The sequence below is a fragment of the Equus caballus genome, chromosome 1, assembly GCF_041296265.1.
Source record: "Equus caballus isolate H_3958 breed thoroughbred chromosome 1, TB-T2T, whole genome shotgun sequence".
NCBI lineage: Eukaryota > Metazoa > Chordata > Mammalia > Perissodactyla > Equidae > Equus > Equus caballus.
This window is the reverse complement of record NC_091684.1, coordinates 47,413,983-47,429,084: the sequence shown is the minus strand read 5'-3', so window position 1 is coordinate 47,429,084 and position 15,102 is coordinate 47,413,983. Positions and strand designations below refer to the sequence as shown.

The 15,102-nt window shown below is 36.4% G+C and overlaps 1 long non-coding RNA gene across 1 annotated transcript in view; it reads right to left on the bottom strand.

The window, feature by feature from the left end:
- Positions 1-8,260: 8,260 nt before the first annotated feature.
- LOC106782059 (uncharacterized) overlaps positions 8,261-15,102 on the bottom strand; it is a 90,383-nt gene continuing 83,541 nt past the window's right edge. Inside the window, exons 4-6 of the long non-coding RNA XR_011437205.1 lie at positions 14,422-14,489; positions 12,660-12,822; positions 8,261-9,916 (exon numbers count right to left, since the gene is read on the bottom strand). This is a non-coding gene — a long non-coding RNA (uncharacterized lncRNA). The remainder of the gene's footprint in view (positions 9,917-12,659; positions 12,823-14,421; positions 14,490-15,102) is intronic.

Here is a 15,102-nt window from a genome sequence, read left to right as displayed (position 1 = left end):
TTCCTCTGTTTTTCTAAGTTCAGTTTTCTCATCTGCAAAATGGGCAAAATACGTATTTGTCTAAGTCCAAAGAACTAGACCAGGGCATGTCTAATGAAGTCTCTCAGCTCTAGTGTCTTCCGTCCCCTTAAGAAGAAGATGGTACATCAAAATGAAGCTATTGCTTAACTCACACAGTACAAGTCTTGCCTACTTTTTGAACCAATAAAATTAAGTTCAAATTGAAACTAGAAAACAGAAATTCTCTTTGTTAAAAGACATTTAAATTAAAAGTCATTGTAGGTGTCTCTTCTTTCAAAATTTTTATCTTTCCTTTAGCCTGTCAGTTCATTGCATTCATGTTGTTCTACTCAATGTTGGTAAAAATGAATAAATTAATCAATTAAAAGGAAAATATTTTAAAAATTAAACAAAGAGTTGCATATTTAATTACTCAGGCTTTCGATTCACTTTTTATCTCTCAAAGTACACATTCTCATGCATAAGTAATACGTTAAAAACAAGTGAATTTTCAATCATTTTACATTCCACTTTTAACAAGGTCTCAAAAGTTTGTGAAGCAAGAGAGGTCTTTAAAGCAAGAGAAAAGAGTCCCGAGTTTTTGCACAACTGGGTGAATGGATTTGACTCAAGCAGGCAATGATTCTAAGAGTTGTCACTGTCTGATGACTGGTGCCTGTGAGCTGAAGACTTTAACCATTCCCAGTAGGGATTAGATGCGGGCATTGGCAAGAAAGAAGCCAGATTTTCTATAAAAGGTCATGAGCACTGAGGCCTTTGGGGTTGGTAGAATACTGAGGAGCCAGAAGTGTGCTAGAAGTCAGGATATCACGGTTCCTGTTCTTTCCGTATCAAAAGCTGTGCATCTTTTGGGCTTATTTTATATCTCATAAAATAAGGCATTTCTAAAAGATAATATCTAAAGCTCATGCCAGCAATGCTGTTCAATGATTAGAGCATTAAGCCTTGTTACTTAGACTTGGCTTGCCAGATCTCATTGATCCTCAGACTGTCTATGATGCTTTTGCTAAATTATTAGTTGCCAGTATCATCACTAAAAATGGGCCTGTGGTGGGCCTTGGAATCTGTATTTTTTTAAAACCTCTCCAGAGGCCAACATAGATAAAACAAACTTCAGTGAACTTGACAGAGATCTGAAATACCTAGTCTACCTTGTGCCTCAGAGACCCTTATTTTTTAATTTTTAATTCTAAAATTAACATATAAAATTATAGAAAACTTGGAAAATATAAGAAAAAAATCCCAAACCATTCATAATATAAAAGCATAATATAACTACTATTAACAGTTTTTATTTTTTATTTCTGCTAATATATGCCCTGTTACATAGAGTATATTTTATATATAGTATTATGAAAATAGGTTCATATATTATGCTATTATTTTAAGATATAATGAACATTTTCTCATGCCATTAAAAATTGTTTGAAAGTAAAATGCAATGGTTACATTTCTTTCATAATACAGGATTTTGTAATGACTATTTATCATCTAGTTTTAAATTCTTTATAATTATAAAAATGTATGATAAATACTTTAGTTTGTTAATGTTAGTCCACATCTTCTTTCATTTCCTTGAGGAGAAAGTCAAAGAATTCCGCTAAATTGGAGAAGCTGTGTGGACCACTGTGTATGCCTGCACTAAGTTTGACACTGGCCCGAGAATTTGAAGGGTAAGAAAGAAATGGGGAAGGTTGTGTAGGAAGTTATTTAAGTGCAACTGCTAGAGTCTTAGATTTCTCCTTTATAGAGAACAACTACAGAGATATGCATCCTCAGCAAGGCTGTATTTCATAAATTTAAACAGTTACGGCTGGGTAAAGAGAAACTGCATATAACCTCAGTCTTCCTTGCTCTTTTTCCCTTAGGGGGTTTTTGTGGAAACTGCAGGCATTTTCAGAAATTTGTTGAAAGCTGTGTCGAGGATGACTAATGTTGGCAAATGCTAGTTTGAAGTGTATTTGATTATGTTTTTCTGAGACAGATTATTTCAATAACTCCAGTGGTATGTTTGATAAATCCAGGTGCATAATTGAAAATAATTGATATGTATCTTTTCTGCAGCAAGGAAAACACTTTTTGAATATTTTATAGGAGACCCTGAGTTAGTACTTCTGAGATAAGCTATCGAGACTAGCTGTTTACCTCAACTGGAAATGATGTGAAATGTCTTTTTATGGCTTTCTTTTCTTACTTCTTTTTAATATTGCTTTTATTTACTTTAATCTCTCAGTGGTTTATTTTCTGAAGACCTTTCCAAACAGTTTCAGGGCTTCGAATGGATTGGATTTGCAAGTGAATTGGTGATTCTCTACGATGGGAGAAAGGCAGTCCTTTCTACCTCTAGAACTCACATCCGAAAAATTAAAGAGGTCACTCTGGCAGAATTGATTTTAGTGGTTATTGCTTAATGAAAATTTCTAAGCTGAAGTTGGTTTGACTGGAAAATACCACCAGTAGGGTGAAAAAGGAGTAAAATCAAAATGGGGATGAATATTAATCAGCACTTGGTGTCTGTTGTGAAAGAAAGGTAGGAAGACTGAAGATGATCTCACTTCCTTTCCTGGGAAGGGCCTCAGGATGCTGGGCTTGACTAAGCCTTGGTCTACACCCTATGTGCTTGGCTGGTATAAGCAGAGGACGGGCCATTGATATGCAGGCTTTTTGACAGATAAATGTGAGCTGGGCCCAAACGATGGTATGCTGAAAACATCAGCTTTTTGATGATAAGAGAGGATTTTGAAACCAGAAGGGCTTCAATAATCTTCAACTAGGACTTGTCAGGTAACAGGTGACAATTGAATCATTCTCAGCAAGGCAGCTTCTTGCTCCAAAATGTGTGGTTTTCTCATTGTTCTCTCCTCTGCATCCACTTAACAGAGGAAGGGCCTCAACACAGGTTGTAAAGAGAGTAGCTTGAGACTGTAACTAATTCTTTGGCTCTGCTAATTGTACTTACATTATGTGGACAAATAAATACAAGTTGCAATCTGGATTTTTAATTATACACTTAAAAATTTATAAGAAACTTCCTCATTTCACAGTTAAGAAAAGTCCAGAGAATCCATGTGGCTTGCCTAAGGCCAGACAGCTAATTTGTGGCATAGCTGACACTGTAATTCGTCTCCTTACCCCAAGTCCATTTCATTTCCTCAAACAATACTGCTCCCTGCTTAGAGATCTGGTGAAAACAGAACATCAACTGCTGCAGCATCTCCCATGATCTGGAACTACCATAATGCTTTTCAATGACTGTTGACCTGTGTGAATTCAAACCAGTGAGCCCGAGCTATAAAGTCTCAGAACCCTTACATCAAAATACCAAATGCTTATCAAAAATGATAAGCGGTTTTTCTATTAGCAGCAGTCCACATCCCATAAACATATCACTAAGACATTCTCTATTTCGTTCTGAATATATATGGCAAAGTATTTCTTATCATTTATTATCTCTTTTAAATTATTTTTAATCTAAAATATCTCAACCTTGCCTTCTTCCTGTTAGTATCTTTCATCACCAAACAAGGACCCAAGACTTCCGCTTTACGTGATTTTGTTTCCTGCTGCTGTGTGTTCTCACACTGAACACTAAGGCAGGAGTTTTTTTTTTTAATCTCCAAGATGTCAAATCGTTTGGGGCATCATTTATAGGCTCCTGGACCCACATCCATTTTCTTCATTAATTGTTCTTATTTTGAAGAAAATAATCGTTTCCTCTTTTTCAAAGTAATGAAGAAATGGGCATTATTTGACATAAATTTAGAGCTTAAACTCAGAGGGAGAGTTTAGCACACTATTACAATTAATGCAACTTCTCAATCTAGTTCAAACTTCTTAGTGTATTCTTGTATTTTTAAATATATTACCAAGGATACTGTATGATCTATGGCTTTAAAGGACATTTTATGACCTATGGCTTTAAAGGCTTTAAATTCTATTTTTATTAATGCAGCTTATCTTCAAATATATTTTATTTTTGCAAGTGCTACGTATTTACATAGTATATGATACTAAGTTAGAGAGTCTCTTATCACAAGGCCCCAAAGCTCTATCTCTTAGTAATTTAAGTACTTAGGAAAATGTGTTGACTATATCAGGGCTTATGAAGTTATTATTTAATTTAGCAAAACAGCAGTACACTCTTTTCCTTTTCCTTGTTTTATAACAATAAAATGCTTAAATATATCCATTAACAACAAATATCTTTCACAGAATAACTTAAACATTGAGAAAAATAAGTATTATGCTCTCTAATATACCAGTTTTCATGTCAAGCGATAATCATGGGAATGTTAACAATTATATCCAAATAATGTATATTAGTACAACCGATCACACTAAACTACTGTGAGTCATACTAAAGTACTTCTAATTTTGAAATTTGCCACAATCTCACTCTTCTTCAAACCCTAACAGTGGCCTGAATCCCTCCCACAAATCATCTCATCCCCCTCCATCTGGCTTTGTCCAGCTGGCTTGTACTCATACTTTATACCTCAGCAACAACGCAGCTCCCCTAGGAAGTCATAGTAGTCCCTGATCCTTAAATGATTTTACCAAAAGAGATGTCAGGCCACTATCATGAAACATCATTTAAAATTAAAGAAAACTAAATACTCGGAGGGAAATATAATGTTTAAGGTGACAAAGAGAAATGGCAAGCAATAGGATACATTGGAGTATATGAGGCAGCCATTTGGTATAAACCCAATTTGGCCTGACTTTGCTTTTTCCAAAAGGGCCTGACCGTGGTCATTGAGCACGCATTGTATATCTGCTTTAAATATTTACTATGGCAAGAACAAATGGCCTTAAGATAAAGGTGCAACTTCCCCCGACATTGGCATTTCCCTAACGATAGGCATCTTTCCTTAGGCTAGGAACTGATTGCTGTGCTCACCTTTGACCACCCATCTCACCTGTGACCACCCAGCTTGAGACAACAGACCTGCCACCCTGCTGTGTTCACCCAAGACAGCAGACCTATCTCCTGTGTCCATCAATCACTGTGCTGACAGAGCAGTCTTGCGACTATTGTAAAAGGGACATTTCAATCATATGTGAAACATCCTCAGTGGGGGTATATAACCACTCTGTACACTCCACTTCTTTGGTGCCCTTTATTCCTTCGGAAAGAAAGGCCCCAGGCCATGGTCCTCACATTTTGGCTCAGAATAAACTCGCCTAAATTTTCATTTATAGATTGGTCATGGATTATTTTCGTCGACAAAGGATTGGACGATTTAGTATCACCAACAAAGATTTTGCTTTCCCCAAATTTGATCTGTTAACCAACTGAATCTTCAAGCAAAATCTTGTTTTGTTTTTTTTTTCAGAAAAATCAAAAGGCTAATTTTAGATTTATATAAAAACAAAAAAATAATAGTCAAGATAATTTTGAAGAAGAAAAAACATTGTAGCACTTAAACTGTCCAATAAAAAGTTTTATTATAAACCTATGTTAATAAAGATCCTATGGTAATTGCACAGGGATGGAAACATCAACCAATGGAACAGAACAGAGTCCAGAAATAATCACATATGTATGTGGGCACTTAATTTCTCGTGATGGTAGCCCTACAGAGCAATCAGAAAAGAACAGTCTAATCACTATCAATGAAATATTAACGTGGGCCTCTTCAGTTCACTGTGGATTTTAGATCTAAAATTTTTTACGAATCTTCCATGACATTGGGATAGGCAAAGATTTCCCAAACAGGATTTAAAAGGCAATAACTGTAAATAAAGTCACTGATAAAATGAACTGCAATAAAATTAGGAACTTCCGTTCATCAAAAGACAGAATTTGGGGAATAAAAAGACAATATACAGAGTTAGAAAATATATTTGTAATACTAAATATAATTCACAAAAGATTTATCAGGTATATGAAATAAACTTCTACAAATCAATAAGGAAAAGATAGGCATTCTAATAGACAATGGACAAGAGACAAGAATTAGCACTTCACAAAAAAGACTATCCAAATCACCAATAAATGTATGAAAAGGTGCTCAACCTCATTAAAATCAGGCAAGCACGAATTAAAGTCACAATGCTATTTCTGTACACAGCCATCAGACTGGGTAAAATAGAGATACTGATAATAATGCGTCTTAGCAAGGACGTGTAGCAAGTAGAACTTTTCCATTCATGGGAGTTGGGCAGAGTGCAGGATTCCAACGTAGAGAAAAAGAAAGGACCTGGTATTTGATAAATGGAGAAGAGAATTTGATGAGGAAAAGGGAAAGGTTTTATTTTGGAGTTTTGTCCTGTGCTGAATTGTCTATTCCTTACCTCTAGATTTATCAAGAGACAAAACTGCAAGTATTCTTTAAGTTTTAGCTGGCTTTGTTTGTAGCCTGATTACTCAGAAGGGAGAACAAAAAATTAAGTGGCAGGTATATCAAGTATCACTATTAGGTCAAAAAAATAAAGTGTTAGAGCATAGACTATGAGAGAAAAGTCTATATTTGTAAAAGAACTCATTTTTAATTTTCTATTGTAGTACTGATTTTTTAAATACAATATTTCAGAAAAGTGTTGATTTTCTTTCTCTTTCATTATATTCCTTATTTTCTCATAACTTGGAAACATCGAGGATTTCTAAATCAAGAAGTTTCTTGTCATATTACAGTAATTGCTCTTCATCAATACTTAGTCTCAGTAGTTTTCAACATCCACTCATGGCACTTTCAATATATTTCCACCCCTTCATGACTCATTCAATCAGATCAAGTATATGAATTTGAAACCTACTGGAATGAAGTCATAATAGAAATTTTAAATTTCTACAATGCATTAATTTCCCCCAGAAATGAAAACAGGCACACAGAGGTTAAATTATAAGCCTAGAAGGAGATGCACATTGGTGGGGAGAGAAGAGAATTAAAACATGCACTCAAAGTAATGATCACAATGTGCTAACATGACACCTAATATCCCACAGAGGGAAAACATTAAATGCCTTCATAATCCTACAGTGCCCATGATTAACAGCTGTGAATGTCAGTGTGCTCCTATACCAAGTTAAGCAATTTAAATCTAGAGTAATTTCAGGAGATCTCAATGGCAAGCTTTGGCAAAGTCCCACGAGCGCTTTATATGACACTGCATAGGAAAAGCCTTCAGAGAAAACTCAAGGTTGGAAGTGAAGTATTTTAACTTTAAAAATTTTTAAAACAAAAGAAATGTGTGAATAAACATTCCAAGTAAATAACCTCTTCTAAAACTCCTGTGCTATTATCATTATATATTGCATCTATTAGCGTAATCAACATTTGGATTCATTTTTACAATACAATATATGAGATCATTAATTTACTCATTACAAAAGCATTTATTGTATGTCACTATTGTCAAGTTTTTCTCTGAAGGAGAGAATATAAAGTTTCATGAAATGTATTTCATGCTGTCAGGAACTCATACTCTATTACATTGATTTACAGTTTTGTAATTATTAGGGCTGTTCACTAATATCCCAGATGAATAGTAGGATAGGAACTTCTGAGCCCCTTTGCAGTTAGGCATGGACATGTATGTTGCTCTTGATTATGTAACGTAAGCTGAAGTGTCCTGTGTTGCTTCTGTGTAATACCTGTTGCTTTACTCCTCGCATTGTAACAGATGCAATTGCAAATGTGGATGCTTCCTCAGCCAAGATCCCTGATTAAAAACAATGTCAAGCAGAGCCCTCTGCCACCCAAGATGGCTATAAATCTGAGCAAGAAATTAACATCTGCTGCTTTGAGTTCTGGGTTTTACTGTTGCTGCTGTTGTTATAGCATAATTGAATATACCATTTTTTTCTTTTGTAGTCCTAGTTATTTGCATCTCAAGGATCCTCTTCTCTCTTCTAGGTGATTCTATTCATGTGCTTCTCTGCATTCTGGATTCTTAGCTACCTAGCAGCACATCCAGAAGCATATCCATACCCATGTGAGATGGGAAAAGGGGAGGAATAGGCTATTCCTGCTGGGGAGGGACTGGGGCTACAGGGGTAGTTGCTCACCTGGGGTCAGTCTGCAACTAGAGGGGAGACTGAATGTGAAAACCAAGCATGAAACAAATAGACAGCAAAGAGTCTGAGGCAGCAAAGAACACAGGGGACAGAAGAAGGTATTGAAAACGTGTTACTACTATGGGAGAGATTCATGACTCCACGAGGATGAAGAGTGAGAAGAAGTGGGTCTAGGGGAAAAGAGGAGGAGTCTGCTGCAAATTTTACACAATAACATTATTAATAGCGAATATCAGCTAACATTTATTGAGCATTTACTATGTGCCAGATATCTTGCTAGGTACTTTTCATAGTTAACCTCATTTAACCCTTATAATAACCTTATAAGGTTGGTACTATTATTTCTGCAACCATAGAAATAAGTGAACTGAAGATCAGAAAATTTCAATAATTTGCCTAAAGCCACAGAGTTATTAAGAGAAGCTACCCTTTCAGTGTGTGTCCAGAGTCATAACTGCCCAGGTTCTATTTCCTAAATTAAAATGACGAGGAAGAAACCAATGGACTTTCTTTTACTAGGAACTATAAAGAGACTTCAGTCTCTTCACACTTGCTCAAATTTGAGATTTCAGGAAGAATCTCATTCCATTTTCATATTTCTCTCTCTAATTTAGTTCCTATCAGCTACTTAGACGAACTCTAACCCTAATGGTACTTGTGTAGGATGAAGCACTCAGAGATGTAGAACTGGTCACAAGGAATTGTTGGCTCGTACTTGCTCAGTCTGAACCCCAGAATCTTGATCCTGGTAGAGTCAGATAGGGGCTGCCATATTCTATGGACTTTTATAACACAGAAAATTATAAAGACAAGAAAAAAATTGCTTAAAAGGCTAACTTTACTCTTTGAAGGAGAAGTATGCATAGTTTCCTCTTTATTCTTAAATAATACATTTAAGAAAGTCTATTTTGCTTCAGATAACTATTACAGAGCCTTAAACTTTGTAAATTTATTTGTTTTTAATATTGATTATTTTAAAAATTGATTTCTGTAGAAGATATTACTTCTTAAATATCCTCATCCCCCAGCAGCACAAACATTGGGTGCCAGTCATTCAATGCCTCCAATATGTGGGCTAGCCAGGCTTAGCAAAACGTTTGCTGCAGCTACCTAGGTTCCCTTTTTGGTTGGTTGGTTGGTTGGTTCACTCTGTGATTCAGCAGCAGGAAAACTTCTTTAGTTTGGCATAAAGAAAAGAACTGGTGAGTTGTCACAAAAAGTTATTGATTCCGTGTTATTCCTAAACTTCACTGATAATCTGTTTTCTTCCCACGATTTCACAACCCAAAGTTTTGTTTTGTAATTATGTCAGGCCAATTGTGTGTTAGAGATGCTTTAGCATGGCCTAGAGCAGAGACAGCAAATGAGGTTCATTAACTGAGCCAATATTAGACATTTCGGATAACTACCTAGCCCAGCCTCAAGAGAAAATAAGTGGAAAAATCTCTAATTATGTCTGTCATGGTTGTAGGAGAGGGAAAGGCAACTTGAATGTATTACCATTTCTGAAAGACATTTGGAATATGTTAATATTAACATATCAAGCCCATTTGCCTTATTTTTTTGCTTTTATATCTCATTTTTATACTAACAGAACTTTAAAGTTATATTTTATATATGCTTATCTTGTAATGTAGTTTGAAATTTGAATTCGACAACAAAAACAAGCACAGGAAAAAAAGAAACCTTATACTTTTAGAAAAATGGAAGTTAAGGAAATGTCGGGTCACGTGTCTGCACCAGTCTTCGGCTGTGCTCCCTGCTGTTAATAGAAGGTGTCAAAGACAATTAGCGTCCTACTGAAGGAGGCTGATTCCTGACTTGTCTGTCAGCCACAGCCGTGTGCTGTACAAACTTCCCTGGTTCTTCCAATTCCTGAAAAAGAAAGAAAGAGATACCCATTTGATGGGCACAACGGAAATCCTCACCAACAACAGGAGTGAGAACGGGGTGCCATCTGCCTTTTCCAACTGTTGATCTATCCCCTTCTGATTTCAATGGAATCTCATCTCCTTTGGGGGAATAATCTTTTCTTATCCCTTTTTTCATTCTCCTTGAACATCCTCATTGGCACTGATGCTAGGTCTTGCTATGGAATTATGTATTTACGTATTACATTGATAAATGTGTGATAGGCAGTATGAACCTATGCAAAACCAACACAGTCTGTTATAGGCTCTTAGATGGAAATCACTAAGGCAATTAATATTAAATCAATTTGAGAAAGACATTATAATTTGCTATGCCTGTTTTTAAATTATTGTTCTTTTCTTTGGAATAAAAACAACTAAATGCTGATTAATTCTCTTATTTCATAAATGTTGTTCTCAATGAACTCATCAATAAGAAGTACCAGGAAGATCTCAAATAGTAAACATAAAATGATCTTAGAAGCAAACTACTGTTCAGTATTGAAAATATCCCAAAGGAATATTTTATTTGGTCTATAATTGAGAATAATCTTTCAACAAAGTAGGGAGATTAGACACTTCTCTGGAAAAGCATTTGCTTTGAAAATACTTCATTTTTAGTGCATTTCACATGTCTTTAACCATCAATATGATTAAATTTGGGTTTGACCTAGGGTTGTTCCTTAACATTTCTGAGTTTCAGTTTTTACATTAGTCACTATGTATCTTATAAGTTTATTGTGAGACTCAAAAGAATGCATGAATATAAAATAATGAGATGGATATAGCTTGTGGTTGACTGCACAGGCCCTACATTCAGGTAGGCCCAGCTTTAACTCAGGGCTTCCTCACTTATTAACAGCAGTCTGGTCATGCTACTTAGAGTCTTAAAATCTTATTTTCTTCACTTTCAAAATGAGAATCATAGTAGGACCTACCCAGCTGGATAGGGTAGGGTGTTTTGAGATACTGAATGTAAAATACTTAGCACGTTGCCATCTGCATAGAGTCTCTCAATCAACGCTGGCTATAGACACTCTTGTTATACAAAGGAAAGTATGAAAGTTGTTGTACTATTTTTCATTCATCTTTTCATTCTTTCATCATTCAGCAACCTTAGAAATGGTCAGCCAAACTCCAAGATTTCTTCTTTTCCGTCATTTCTGCACACTCATTTTTCAGAGCTCTGCTTACTCGTTGTCAGTTTTCTTTTCTGAATTTTGAGTGACCTACCACCTCCTCACCTCCATGTGCCTAACATGTTACATCTAAGCTCTTGGAGGCAGAGTCATGTGTTGTTTCAGTGGCCTTGGCCTAATCATCTTGTGTTCAAACAGTAACAACATCAAGAATTAGCCTCTGGGGCCAGCCTGGTGGTGTAGAGGTTAAGTTCCCACGTTCTGCTTCTGCAGTCCAGGGTTCGCGGGTTCAGATCCTGGGTGTGGACCTACATACGGCTTGTCAAGCCATGCTGTGGCAGGCATGCCACCTATAAAGTAGAGGAAGATGGGCATGGATGTTAGCTCAGGTCCAGCCTTCCTCAGCAAAAAGAGGAGGATTGGCAGCAGATGTTAGTTCAGGGCTAATCTTCCTCAAAAAACCCACAAGAATTAGTTTCTGGAAATACATTTAGCCTCTCTAAGCCTCAATTTTTTCATATATAAAAGAAAAATTATGTTAATATCTACCCTGTAGATTTCTGTACAGTTGAAATGAGATAATAAAGCTCTTGACACAATAGTTGGTACATAGTATGTGTTTGGTAAGTGCTGGCTAATTTTATTTTTATTGTTAAACAGATCCATTTTTAGAAAGTTTCTCCTTATATTTCTTCAAAACTTGCTTACTTCTCTCATCCACTCTGGTTTTCTAGTTATTCTATGAAGCACCATTCAGCTCTTTATGTCCCTTTAGATTGGAAAGTTCTTCAAAAGGTATTTCCTAACAAAAATTTTCAAACATCACCATATATTTTGTTCTAACTATGAACAAAATATTATTTATATTAATTAAAATAGACTTTCCTCTCCAATGATCCATGATACATATATTTTTTAAAGCCATTTATCTTCCAGTCAAGAATGGATAGTCCCCAATAGCAATAATCTGCAGGGAAATACTGGTGGAAAACTATAGGACAATGGGAGAACTCTGCCTGAAGCAGGAATATTGCTCATACATGTGTTACCTCTGTATTTTAACACCTTTTCTAGGCAGTTATATTTAGAACCCCTAGAACAAAACCAGGGAAGAGTTTTAAAAATAAAATGCAAGCGGGGCTGGCCCCGTGGCCAAGTGGTTAAGTTCTTGCGCTCTGCTCCAGGCAGCCCAGTGTTTCGTTGGTTCGAATCCTGGGCGCGACATGGCACTGCTCGTCAAGTCACGCTGAGGCAGCGTCCCACATGCCACAACTAGAAGGACCCACAACGATGAATATACAACTATGTACTGGGGGCCCTTGGGAAGGAAAAAAAATTAAACAAAATCTTTAAAAAAAAAAATTTAAATAAATAAATAAATAAAATGCAAGCAACTTGCACCAACAGCATATTTTCCCTGGACCATGGAGGGCCTCAGCTAGAAACAATTTATCCATTTTTGAGTCAGTTTTCAATTTCCACAGACTTCTGAAATACAATTGCAACTATTATCTACTTAAAATGACAATTAAAAAGAAAACAAAATGAAGAGGAAATACAGGGACATACGATTATTCATGAAGATTTGTTTTTTTGCGTGCTTAATTATTGTTTCAAAGCTCCCTTGGAGAACAGCAGGAAGGTTCTTACAGTGCCCAATCTCGCAGAGATCTACTTTGTGTTTTCTTTGCATTTTCATTTCAAAAGGCCAGGAGCAGAGTGAAGCAGGTACCTAGGGAGCAAAATTTAAGGAGAAATGACTCTCATCTTGTTTCATGGAATTATAACTGATTTAGTGTCTATGGTCATTTGTGAAATCTAACTGGTAGACCTGCTATCCTCTCCTCTGGGAGAAATTAATTTCTACATAAATCTGTATCTCCTTCCAGCTTTGGTTACATTCATGTTACCAGAAGTAAGAATCGACGTGGTTGCCCTGAAAAGGCCACCTCCCTCCTCCCACCCTTGTAGATCTATCAGGAGAGATATGTAGCAGTTAATCTATGCTAGTCACTCTTGCAAACACCATGCATATCTTGACTCCTTTAATTTTACAACAATCCTAAGAGTTAAGCACAATTATCGTCCCCTTTTCAGGATGAGGCACACAGAGTAAGTAACTTCCCAAGGTCATAAGGTCCATAAAGGGCAGAGTTAGGCTATAAACCCAGGCAGGCTAGTTCTGGCATCTGTGCTTTATTGTCTCTTAAAATACAACTTTAATACAATCCGTTGGGGTTTTACACTAGGTATTAATGTTGATCTCAATGTTTTCAGCTGCAGGTTTATTTTAAAATTGCATTTTGTGAATGCCGCTGTTACTTGTTTGCTGTTTCTCCTTTTTTTTCTTTTCCTTTCCTCCATTTGTGTGTTTATTCCACTCTTGTTGGATGTCACGTGAAAACTCTTTTTTTTAACTGTGTTGAAGCGAATCCCATTTCAGGAGTTCAAACCTTCTCCTGGACTGTTTGTTCTGTGGCTTTTATTGCTTAAAACCTCAAAGGAGGTCAAAAGCAAGCACTTCCCAGAAATCATTCATACAGAAAAGGCCAGAGAGGATAGTTTAAAGACAGTTCTTGCAAAGATTTGCACAATAAAATCTTTACGTCTGGGCCAATGAAGTATGGCAAACCACGAATTTTCTTGCACATCTTTCTTTGATTCCATTTATTGGAGAACTACAAAGAAAAATGTTGTTAGGATTAATTGAGAATCTTTCCAAATTTTCTTAAAGGCAAGGGAAAAGCATTAGCAGGACATTATAACAACCCATGAAATGTGCACTTGTGTGTTTATTCATTCATTCAACCAATACTTGTTTCTATAAACAAACAACGGTTTGAATTTTGGCTCATTGCTTATTAGCTGTGTGATCTTGGACAAGTTGCTTTACAATTTAAGTTTCTATAAAATAAGAATAGTACCTCACTTCAAAGAATACTGGGGTTGTTTAATGAGGAAATGCATAAAAAGCACATGGCTGGAGGCCTGGTACATAGTAAGTTAATAAAATTTGTCTTCTCATCTTTTATCTCTTTCTCTTCTAAGCTACTCAGAATTTTACTGCCATATGACTAATACTATGCCACAAAGTCCACCCATATTGTATTAGTTATCTATTGTTGCATAACAAATAGTCCCAAAACTTGTCACCTTCAACACAACAAAAATTTATTATTCACACAGTTTCTGAGCGTGAGGAACCGGTAAGGAATTTTCCTGCATGGTTACGTTCAGGATCTCTCAAGGGGTTGCAGTCAAGCTGTTGAGTAGGGCTGTAGTATCTGAAGACTGGACTGTGGCTGGGCGATCTGCTTCCAAGCTTACTCACCTAGTTATTTGCAGGACGCTTCAGTTCTTCTTCACATGTGCCTCTTGATAAGACTGCTCATGACATGGCTTCCCCAAGAATGAGTGATGAGAAAGGGAGACAGAGAAGAGAAAGAGAGACAAAGAACAAGATAGAAGTCATATTATGTTTTATAACCTAATCTTGGAAGCAGCCATATCCATCCGCCATATTCTATTGGTCACCCAGGCAAACTGGTACAATATGGAAGGGTACTACAAAAGTGTGCAGATACCAGAAAACTGGAATCACTGTGGGCTATCTTAGAGGCTGGTTGTCACAATTAGTTCCCCTACTAACAAAAATTTTAAAAATCTCCTTGTTTTCTGAGTTCAGTTGGAATTTTCTATTCTTTCTTCCCATCATTTTGACAAAGGTTCTTGAGACCACTTCCTCTGTCCCCTCACAGTCCTACCTGGTCTTGTTTCCCATGACTCTCATCTATAGGCTGCATGTTGGTTCCTAAGCAAACCACCCAGCCCACACAGCTTCATGATTTTGCTTACTACATACATTTTTTTCTGCTAAACTTCACTATTCTTCCTTTCCCAGGAATTGAAACTCTTCCTACCATTCAAAGTCCATTCTAAATTCGATCCTTTCTGGGAAAATTTTCTTTTTCTTACAATGGATGCTTTCTCTTTTTCTGAACACTGATTGGCC